Source organism: Microtus ochrogaster, chromosome 24 (assembly GCF_000317375.1).
Source record: "Microtus ochrogaster isolate Prairie Vole_2 chromosome 24, MicOch1.0, whole genome shotgun sequence".
Lineage (NCBI taxonomy): Eukaryota > Metazoa > Chordata > Mammalia > Rodentia > Cricetidae > Microtus > Microtus ochrogaster.
Window position 1 is genome coordinate 36,025,518 of NC_022024.1, and position 10,365 is coordinate 36,035,882.

The 10,365-nt window shown below is 47.4% G+C and overlaps 1 protein-coding gene and 1 pseudogene across 2 annotated transcripts in view; one reads left to right on the forward strand and one right to left on the reverse strand.

Moving 5' to 3' along the window:
* Positions 1–3,778: 3,778 nt before the first annotated feature.
* Positions 3,779–7,975, reverse strand: LOC101997745 (annotated as a pseudogene).
* A 173-nt stretch (positions 7,976–8,148) lies between these two features.
* Positions 8,149–10,365, forward strand: part of Tmem263 (transmembrane protein 263) — a 16,827-nt gene continuing 14,610 nt past the window's right edge. For both annotated transcript variants that reach the window (XM_026784560.1, XM_005358250.3), the window contains exon 1: positions 8,149–8,413. The gene's annotated coding sequence lies outside the window, so the exon portion shown is untranslated. The remainder of the gene's footprint in view (positions 8,414–10,365) is intronic.

Consider the following 10,365-nt stretch of genomic DNA (forward strand, 5'->3'; position numbering starts at 1 on the left):
TGTTACATTTGTTTATGTTGTGGAACATTTGTTTTAATGATGCAAAAGTGTGTTGCATTCTTTTATGTTGCATTTTTTTTTTTAACTCTGTGTTTGGGCAGTAAACCCACCCTAGTCCAAGTATCCTGCAGGCAACCACTCCCTAAGTCAAACCTATTTCAAAAGAAGGAGCAGAAGGATGCTTGAATCCTTTGACCTTCAGTCAGGGTGAAGTGGATCTACCTCTGGCCCATCCTAGAGTCTAAATCACCAAGTAATCACAACCTAGGTCAGGGTGTGTAGCCACACTTGTTTTTAACAACTTTGAAAAGGCAAAATAAGGGGGCTGGAGAGATGGCTCAGAGGTTAAGAGCACTGGCTGCTCTTCCAGAGGTCCTGAGTTCAATTCTCAGCAACCACATGGTGGCTCACAACCATCTGTACTGAAATCTGGTGCCCTCCTCTGGCGTGCGGGCATACATCAAGGCAGAATGTTGTATACATAATAAATAAATCTTAAAAAAAAAAGGCAAAAATAAGTCCAAACTCTCCGACCTTCAAACAAGGTGGAATAGGTTCACACTTTTGGGTCTGCACACATTTGGAGTTTGTTTCCATGCCACATTGCCTAATCATGTTACTGTGTTTCATCCTCTCAAGGTTCCAGAACTCTTGAGAGGCGACCAAAGGAGTTGACGCTAAAATATTTTCTAAAATATTAAGAGCTGCTCCATATATTCTTGTTGGATTTTGTTGTTTCTATAATCCACCCTTCTATGAAACAGTGGCTGTGTGACTGGTGAGTTCTGGGGCTGTTAACTAGCACAGCACAGAGGTGCTGAGAAGCGAATTGCTCTCTTGGAAATGATTCGGCTCATATAAGGGTGTGCCCTGAAGGAAGGAAGGAAAGTGGGCCAAGTAGTCACTGATACAAATTTCAGCTTGAAGATATTAACGTTGACTTTGTCATACTCATATAAGGACTGGTTGCTATTTCCTTCGCACTTCAATGTGAATGTGAAGACAGACTTTAAAAATACCCTAAGAAAGAGTTCCTATCATCCTTAGACTCATTTGAAGCTGCAGACTGATTGATATTCATGTTTCAGATTGGTGGGAATCCATCTCCACTGTCTAAGCCTGATGCAAGATGCCAGCCATGCTTGGCTTTTATCTGTGAAAGGGAGACCATTTTAGAATGCGGACTTCAATGCCTAAATGAGATGATAGGCAATTGCTCACACGTAGAAGCCAAACCAAAAAAGAAGTTCACTTGGGAGTTTTCATGATGTGGGATAACATGAAAAAAATGTAGACTCACTTCTCAAGGTGACCATGCCTGTGCCTTCTTTACAACTAGCTACTGCTCATGGCACCAAAGACTCTGAGGGCTAGTTCTGAAAGATCATTGTTTTTAAAATAAAGCTCCATCTTCCTGGTTTTCACCAATGCCCATTTAGCTCTTTACCTTTTGTACTTGGTGATTTTATTTCAATTTGACACGAATTAAAGTCACAAGATTGGAAGGAGCCTCTGTTGAGAAAATACCTCCATAAGATTCAGCTGTAAGGCGTTTTCTTAATTAGTGATCAGTGGGGGAGGGTCCAGAAAATTTTTTTTGTTTTTTGTTTTTTGTTTTTTTTGAGACAGGGTTTCTCTGTGATTTTGGAGCCTGTCCTGGAACTAGCTCTTGTAGTCCAGGCTGGTCTCGAACTCACAGAGATCCGCCTGCCTCTGCCTCCCGAGTGCTGGGATTAAAGGCATGCGCCACCACCGCCCGGCTGGGTCCAGAAAATTTTGAGTGGTACCATCGCCAGGCTAGCGGTCCTGGCTTTATAAGGAGGCAGGCTGAGCAAGCCATGTGGAGCAAGCCGATAAGCAACATTCCTCCATGGCCTTTGCATCCGCTCCTGCCTCTAGCTTCTTGCCTTGCTTGAGTTCCTGTCCTGACTTCCTGTCAGTGATGAACAGTGATATGGAAGTGTAAGCTGAATAAACCCTTTCCTCCTTGTGGTAATTTGAAAGAAAATGGACTCCATAGTGCCATTATTTGTTGGAGTGGGTATGGCCTAGTTGGAGGAAGTGTGTCACTGTGGGGGTGGATTTGGGGGTCTCCTATACTTAAGCTTTATTTCCAGGGACACAGTTCACTTCCTTTTGCCTGCAGACCAAGATGTAGAGCTCTCAGCCCTTCCTGTTCCAGCATTCTCTGTCCTGGGGCGTGTTTACTTTTAGAGGAGCCTTTATATTCGTGGTGCCAAATGGTCTCACCTCATTTCATTCCATTTCAACGTTTTTTTTCTATTTTATATCAAGCTTACTGAAGTATCAGTTATAAATTAAAAATTTGTTAGCATAGTTTTGACAGATATATTGTATACCCATATCACAATCTACAGAATTCCACTGCTTCTCCCAAATCCCTCAAGCCCCTTAGATAACCACTCCTACTTCCTAGTCAATGTTTTCTGTTTTTTTGTCTTCTCCGTATGGGCTCATACTGGACGTATACTTTCCAGTCCTAAGTCTTTCACTGAGAATGGCACCTATTCATTTTGTGAAGTTTTGTTTCCAATTTGATTCCACTGAGCATATGTACCAACATCTGTGTATAGATTCACTAACTATAGGGTATTAGCGTTTCTAATTTTAAGTAGTTATGATTTATTTTTGTATATGTGTGTATCTGCTTGGGTTGATATCTAGTGGAATATCTGGGTCATAATGTATTATTTTGTAAGTAAATGGACTCTCAAGCCACTCTCCAAGTGTTTGCTCAATTTCTCCTAAGTGTTTCGGCTTCTCTCCCTTAACGTTTAGATGAAAAAAAAATTAACCAGGTAGATGTTTACTGAGGGGCATGTATGTGTGAGTGTATGCACACATGTGCATGAACACATATCTACTTCTGTCCTCTCCCTGGATTGCTCTTCGTGGATTGGTTGGGTTGGCGGGTCAGTGAGCCCTAGGGATCTGCCTGTCTTTGATGCCAGCCCTGGGGTCACAGAAGCATACCACCAGTAGAGCTGTCCATCTTCTAGTGCTAGACAGCCTTTTGCAGGGGTGCTCAAAATGTTTGCATGGCAAGCAAGCATCAAATGAACCATATCCACACCCCCTCGCTATCACTTTGGCTTCCAATTCCTTCCCTATCACTACACCGTTCGCATTTTGCAGAAGTTATATGGAGCAATCAAATATTAGTATGTGGAGAAGATTAGCTGAGGATTACAGCTAAATTCAAAATGTTTATTTTGTGTAGTTTTGTTTTCAAAGCAGGGTTTCTTGTTGTAACCCTGGCTGTCCTAGAACTGTTTCTGCAGACCCGCCTGCCTCTGCCTCCCTAGTACCGGGATCAAGGTGTGCGCCACCACCGCCAGGCTCAAAATGTTTATTTTCTGTTAATTCGTGTGCTGTGAAAGCACAAGTGTTGATGAAGAAGTTAATCATGCAATCTGGAAAGTTCTCTGTTCACAGAAGAGGGTAAGAGGTGAGTTGGAGCAATTGCTACAACTCTTGCATGTTGTGTGACTACACAGAGGAACCCAGCTGAGCCGGGGACATCTCAGTAGAGGCATTATCGCTAATGTTTCTTGCTTAAATCATGTGGTTACATGGTTAGTGCAACAGAGAAATGATTTTTGCCGCAAGGTTGTTCTACGTTGAAGCCTAACATGATCACCGTGTGCCCTTAGCTGAACACTGAAATGTGAGGGAGGACAGAGGAGCGACTTTCTAGAGGTGAAGGCCCCGGTCCCCCTGTGGCTGGTGCAGGGCAGAAAGAGAAAGAACACAAATCACGGTTCGAATGCTGTTTTACAGGATCGCAGCCCTTGTCACGTTACAGCTTTTTGGCACAGTCGGGACAATACACCTGCTCTTCGTGAAAGACGAAACGCTTGTTGGCCAGATTTCCAGAGCACTTTTTGCAGTTGAAGCAGTAGTCATGCCAGCAATTTTCTTCGTAAGTTACCACGTTAGAGCCTTTACCAAAGCCGGTGATGGGATTCTTGCATCCAGTACACTTCTTGGCCACAAAGTTCTTGTAGCATTCCACGCAATAATACTGGTCACCCACCGCGGTGAAGCGCTGCCCACCCAGCTCCTTAGAGCAGGAAACACACACAAAGCACTCAGTATGCCAGGGCTGATCCTGGTAACTGATTCCTCCTGATGTGATGGGTTTGTTGCATTTCACACAGTGCTTGGCAAACTTGGCATCATGGCAAGCCACACAGTAGAACTCATTGTCTTTAGGGAAGAAACTTTGGGTCCCGATAATTTGCTGGCAGTTGCTGCAGGTGAAGCAGTTCTTATGCCAGATGGCGCCCTTGTACTCCACGTTCTGGTCTCCTGCCACAATATGCTGTAGGCACCCTTTGCATTTGGGGGAGGTCTCCTGAGTGGCACAGAGGTTGCACAGGATCTTATTGTCCCAGGCCACAAATGTCTCACTGGCCAAGTGCTGAAGGCACTTGTCACAACGGAAGCAGGTGTTGTGCCAGTAGCGGTCCTTATAACGTACCTCCTTGGAATCTGCGCCTATGAGCTTATGGCATTGCGCACAGGCATTGGCACAGTGCTTTTCAAAACACTCCAGGCAGCAGTTGAAGCTCTCCCTCTGCACATACTTCTGCTCCTGCAAGGGACTCTGGCAGTAGTGGCAGTTGAACTTCTCAGACATGGTGCCTTATAGCTGGGGGGAACCTCACATTGGATGTGCAAAGAACAGGGCTGTTTGGGATGGGCGGGGCACAGTTGAGAATGGCTGTCAGTTGCTGCCTAGAGATGCTTGCCCATGCAGCTGTGCAGGCTGTCTGTTGGGTGATGGCTATGAAGCTAGAATTCTACAGTAGCTTCTCAGGCTGTGTGAAAGGAAGAGGGCTTGGGCTGTCTTCTCAGCCCCACTAGTTATGTCTGTCTTCTACCCCACTGCATGTTGTCCACTCCATACAAATAGTTGGTACAGAAGAGACAGAAAGAATTCTCAGTGTATTTTAGCAAAGATCAAGAATTCCTGCAAGCTGAACAGGTTGCAGTTATCACTCATCAGAGGAAGGCAGAACACACATCCCAGTCAATCAGATGGCATCTCAACAATAGGATATAAAGCAGGGCTCTTCAGATTTAGGGTCGAGTTAGATGTTTTGGAGGAGGGTTTAAGGAAACAGAAACTTCTTGCCTTTCTCTTGTGATGAGGCAGGAGTGACTGTATGGTTCGTTGTCTTCATAAATGTCACCTAAAAAAAGGAAAGGCTAGAATGAATAAAACTGTAACCAGTGAAGAAGCGAAAGCCACTTAACCAGTTCACCTTCTCATTTTGTGTATTCTGCTTGGTGACCCGGACAGCATTGACAATTTTGTTCAGGTTCAAGTAATTAGAAAGTAGTTGGGTTTTTTTGTTTTTTGTTTTTGTTTTGTTTTGACCATTACCAATTGTGAAGTAGCCTTGCCTCACGCTGTTTTGCTTAACTAAAAAATACCAAGGTCTAGTTATGCCAGGCCAGCTCCTACCAACATTACAGCCTTGTTGATAGCGCTGGGTCATTTGCTGGATTTCAGGGTCTGCTTTTCCCTCAGGATGCAGTGGTTAAATCGAATGTAGTGGCTTATACCTTAAGCCCAACACTTGGAAAGAACATAAGTTTCAGGTCAGCCTGTCACATAGAGAGATCTCATCTCTCAAACAAGAATATGACAGTTGGGGCTGGAGAGATGGCTCAGTGGTTAAGAGCACTGGCTGTTCTTCCAGAGGACCTGAGTTCAATTCTGAGCAACCACATGGTGGCTCATAACCATCTATAATGAGATTTGGTGCCCTCTTCTGGCATGTAGGCATACATATAGGCAGAATATTGTATACATAATAAATAAATCTTTAAAAAAAGAATATGACAGTTAACAACTTGGGTTGTGGTCACAACATTGGACTGTAAAATTTTATCTTCAACAGTTGTGAAGATAGACTAGATTAACAGATCTGCTTCAGCTCATACAATTATACAAGTGTTTGCCTCGTCACGAGAGAAATGGGATGGCACACCCTAACAGCTCACGTCAAATCGTGAGTCAAGGAAGAAGAAAGAGTTAAGTGTGCAGAGCCCAGTAAGAACACGAGAATAATAGCATTTATTATTTATGTTGGATGGCAACCTATTCAAAGCTGCTATCATTCATTTCAAAATAACAAAAGAATGTATTACATAGAGAACGTAAAAAGAAATGTTGCTGCTGGGCTATGGTGGTGCATGGCTTTAATTCCAGCACTCGGAAGGCAGAGGCAGGTGGTTCTCTGAGTTCAAGACCAGCCTGATCTACAAAGGAAGTTCCAGGACAGTCAGAGCTACACTGAGAAATCCTGTCTGGGGGGGGGTGAGGGGGCATTTAGGTCAGCCTATAAAATAAATAGGGCCCGATTTCACTGGGGCTCCTTCTGGTTGCATCAAGATATCTGAAATCAGGATTGCATCAAGATAGAAGCAATCTCATCAAGATCTTCATACGTACGCTCATCTAGACCGGAGCTGGTGAGAACTGAGTAGGATGCTATTCATTGCCATAGGTAAGGAGCCTGAGGCAATAGGAAATGACTGTGGTCAGGATACAGGATACAGGATATAACTCGACTGACAGTCTGGGAAGGAGCCAAAGCGCCCCGTATCTTCATTAGTTCATGAAACAGAGAGAACCACACCTTTGAATTATGGCCGGAGTAACTAGCAAAATCGTTGTCAATTTTGGGAAGAAAAGTTATAAAAGTGTAATTTTGCACACTGTAATTTTGCCTTGATATCAATCCTTCACCTATTAAAATCCTACGAAGAATTCAGGATTCTTTGACCGTAAAAGAACACCCCAGTCAACACCCCAGTTCAGACTCTCCTAGTCATCCTACTCAAATTAAAGTGATAAGATCAGGACACACAAGATTATCACGATTAGTTTCAGTACAGTGATCTAAATGGATTTAACTCGATGGTTTGATAACGATTAAGAAGTCATATTCTAGTCCGTTCTACTTAAGAACTGGAGCAAAGCTAGCTCCCTCCCGGGATTTTTCTTTCTTCACAGTCCTTATTTTGAGACCTGTCAACACTATTCAGTTACACCATGCTATTGTCCTTTAAAAACTGAGGTTCCCCACCCTGTGAATGTGTCCGCATGGCTAATGAGGTTGTGAAAAGACAAACCTCACATTTGGGGAAGATTCCAGTTTATAACGCCCCTTTACACCCACCATCTCTTCTTAGCCTCTCCAAAAGCTTAGGGTGCGTTTATTGTCATCTCTGCCTTAAAGGTGTTGAGAGCCAAAGAAAAGCTAACAGCATTTTTCTACTCAAGCTCCTTTGCTCCCCCAAACAGCCTCCCAGGTGGCTATTATAAGGTCCCTCTGAAGCGCAGAAGAGTCCTGCTTCCACCCCAGGCTGAGGCAGGGCTGGATTTGCAGGACTCTCGGGTTCCCGGGTACTTTCTTCCCAAGGCAGGTATGAGCGTGGAGGGTCGGGGAGTTACAAGTGACCGAGGGCAGCCTTTTCTCACTCCCAGTTCACGCCTCACAACGAAGGACCAACCTTTTTCTCCGCCACCAAAACTCCAGACTCCCTGCAAGGCCTGGGCACGAAGCGCTGCGGGATGAGGGCAAACCTGGCAGGATTATTATTATTATTATTTTTTACTCCCAAGGAATCCGGCTGTAGGACAGACAGGCGGAGGGTGAAGCAAACAAAAAAGCCCCCAGAGCAACTAGCAAGGCCTCTCCCTCCCTATCCCTTGGCCACATAGGCACGCAGGCTGCCCCCGAGGAGAACCGCTGACAGAAGGCTACAGAAGGATGGCTGGGGACACCGGCGACCACGCCGCCCTCCGCCGGGGAGCAGCTCCGCGTTCCCAGAACCGTTACTCCCCTCGCGCTCGCCCAGCGCTCGCCCAGGCGCCGCCGACCAGGGAGCGGCAGGCTGGCGGCCGGCTCGCCCCTCGCCCGCTCTGATTGGCCATCCGGGGCGGAGGGGGCGGGGAAGACCCCGGATGAGGCGCGCGCAGGCGAGCCGGGCCTCGGGCCGGGGGCGGGGGGCGGAGAGGGGGCTGCGCGCGCCGAGCGACCGGTGGGCGCGGGAGGGAGCGGAGAGGGAGGGGAGGGGAGGGGGAGCGGGGGCGCGAGCGCGCGTGCGCGTAGGGATCCGAGGCGCGGGAGGAGGCGGGAGCTCGGGAGGCTGCGGAGGGGGCGGGTCTCGCGTCAGGCGCCACGTCCGCAGCCGGAGGCCGCCGCCGCCGCCGCCTCGGACCGAGTCTTCCGAGTCCTGAGCCCGAGGAGAGCGAGCGGAGGAGAGTGAGCATCTGGATCGCGCAGCCGACCCCGATCGCGTCGCCGCCTCTGCAGTCCCCGGTGCCGCCGCTCCTCCCCTCTGCCCGGCCGCTGCCCGCCCCGACCCCGCGGTGAGTGAGTCGGTCCCGTGTCCTGGGGGGGAGAGACGCGGGGCCTCCGGGGTCCTTTCCGTTAGCCCCTCTGCATCTCACCTGCGCGACCCGGGGGGGCCTGGCTACCCCACCCTGGCCTTTTGGGGGGCGATCGAGCGGGAAGGGGGAGGGGCGGGGCGGGGCGTCGTTGGATGGACGTGGTGCGGCCGGGTCGCCCCCCGGTTGGGACCGTGAGTTCGCGGACCAACGCGGTGTTGGGAGATCAGGGTGATGGATGGCGGGGAGGGGGGTGGCTCGCTCCTGGAAGCCCGGGTCTGAGCTGTGATCAGGCTGGCGTGGAGGTGGAGGAGGTGGGGAAGGTGGGTGCCTCCGAGGAGGAGCCCGGCTTCCGCGCCCCACTTCACTTCTGACCTGTTGATAAACCATCCTGGTGGGTTCTCAAGTCCGGGGTTGGGCTCCAAGCGGAGATTCCCGCTGCTCTTCCTAAATTTGGGAGCTCCACTCCCACGCCTGTTCTAAACCCGCAGGCGTGGGAAAGAAGGGGGCGCTGGCAGTGTCAAGGAACGACTGGGGAGTCCAGGAGCACCCCTCTCCGGGTAGTCACTGCCGACCCCAGGCTTAATCCAAAACCAGAGACCGCCGTGCACACGCAGCTTGTGCACTGGGCCCGGAGCTCCTACTCCGGATCAGATTGGATCGTCTCCCTTTAACACGTCTTACGTTGGAATTCTGCAGGAACTAAGGGTGTGCTAGGTGGACAGCGGAGGAAGGAGGTGCCCAAGTCAGCACTAGCCTCTAGGGTCATTTTCTGCCTCTCCTGCCACGTCACTCCCTCTGCTGATGAGAGAGAGAGGAAAAAAAGACTTGCTTGTGCCTAAAGGCTAAAGGTGGATCAATGAGGGGGAGAAAGGGCTTCTGGGAAGTTAGAAACACCTAGTTTAGGAAGCGAATTCTTATTTGATTGTGTCTTTGTGAACGCTGCTAATCCAAAAGGAAACATTGTGTTTATTTGTGTCTGCTGGTTAGTGTTTAAAACTTCTGCTTGCCTTCAAGGGCTATAACGCCAACAGGTAAGTGTATCTCCACTCCTGCTTTAGCAACCGTTAATGAAGTAATAGAGATCTGCTTTCATTTTTCACTTTCAATTTTTTGGGTTTTGTTATACCGCTTATACCAGAAACCAAGTTCAATGAAAACATCCTTAGAAAAGCTTAAGTGATTTTTACATGAGGCAAGTATTTGAATTTTTTTTCTACCATTTCTTGGAAAATCTTAACTTTCCTGTTTCAATCCTTGAGTTTTTGCCCTTTTCCTACTTCCTGATGGTATTGCATCAGATTACGTACAGTTAAGAGTAGGGTCTTTGTGTGTATTCATTGTCTCCACAAGATCTCGCACGAAGTGGGGATGCCAGCATCTCTTGAGCCAGTGAAGTGTATTTTAGTGAGGACGACTGTTGTACTGGTTTTCTGGCTTGGCAGAATATTTTAATCCTATTCCATGTTTCATTTAAGGACAACACTTAAACTTTTCTATTCTGAGACTGTGATTTGTCATTTTGTATGTGATTTTTAAACTTTCATTGATAAATTTTTCTACTTTCTTCCTCAGTGCCTTCCTTCTAGTCTAGCTGCTGTTAACTTAGCTGGCAGGAGCCACCTTTTATACAAGCAATGTTCAGGACTGTAAGCTACAGAAGATAAAGACTGGTCTAGACCTCACTATGCAGCTAGGCTGGTTTAGCTTAAGGCAATCTTTCTGTGCTTCACAAGAGCTGAGATTATGGGTGTGAGCCACCATGCCTAGCTTAGTCTCTTTCTTACATAGGAAGACTGTTACTTGGGTAACAAATGTCTTGAAGTGACTTTGAAGGTGAAGTGTTGCACACTGTATTTTGTAGCCGAGTTTTATACTGTTAACTTATGTGACTTTAGAGGTTTATACCCAGAGGATTTTCAAAAAACCATTTT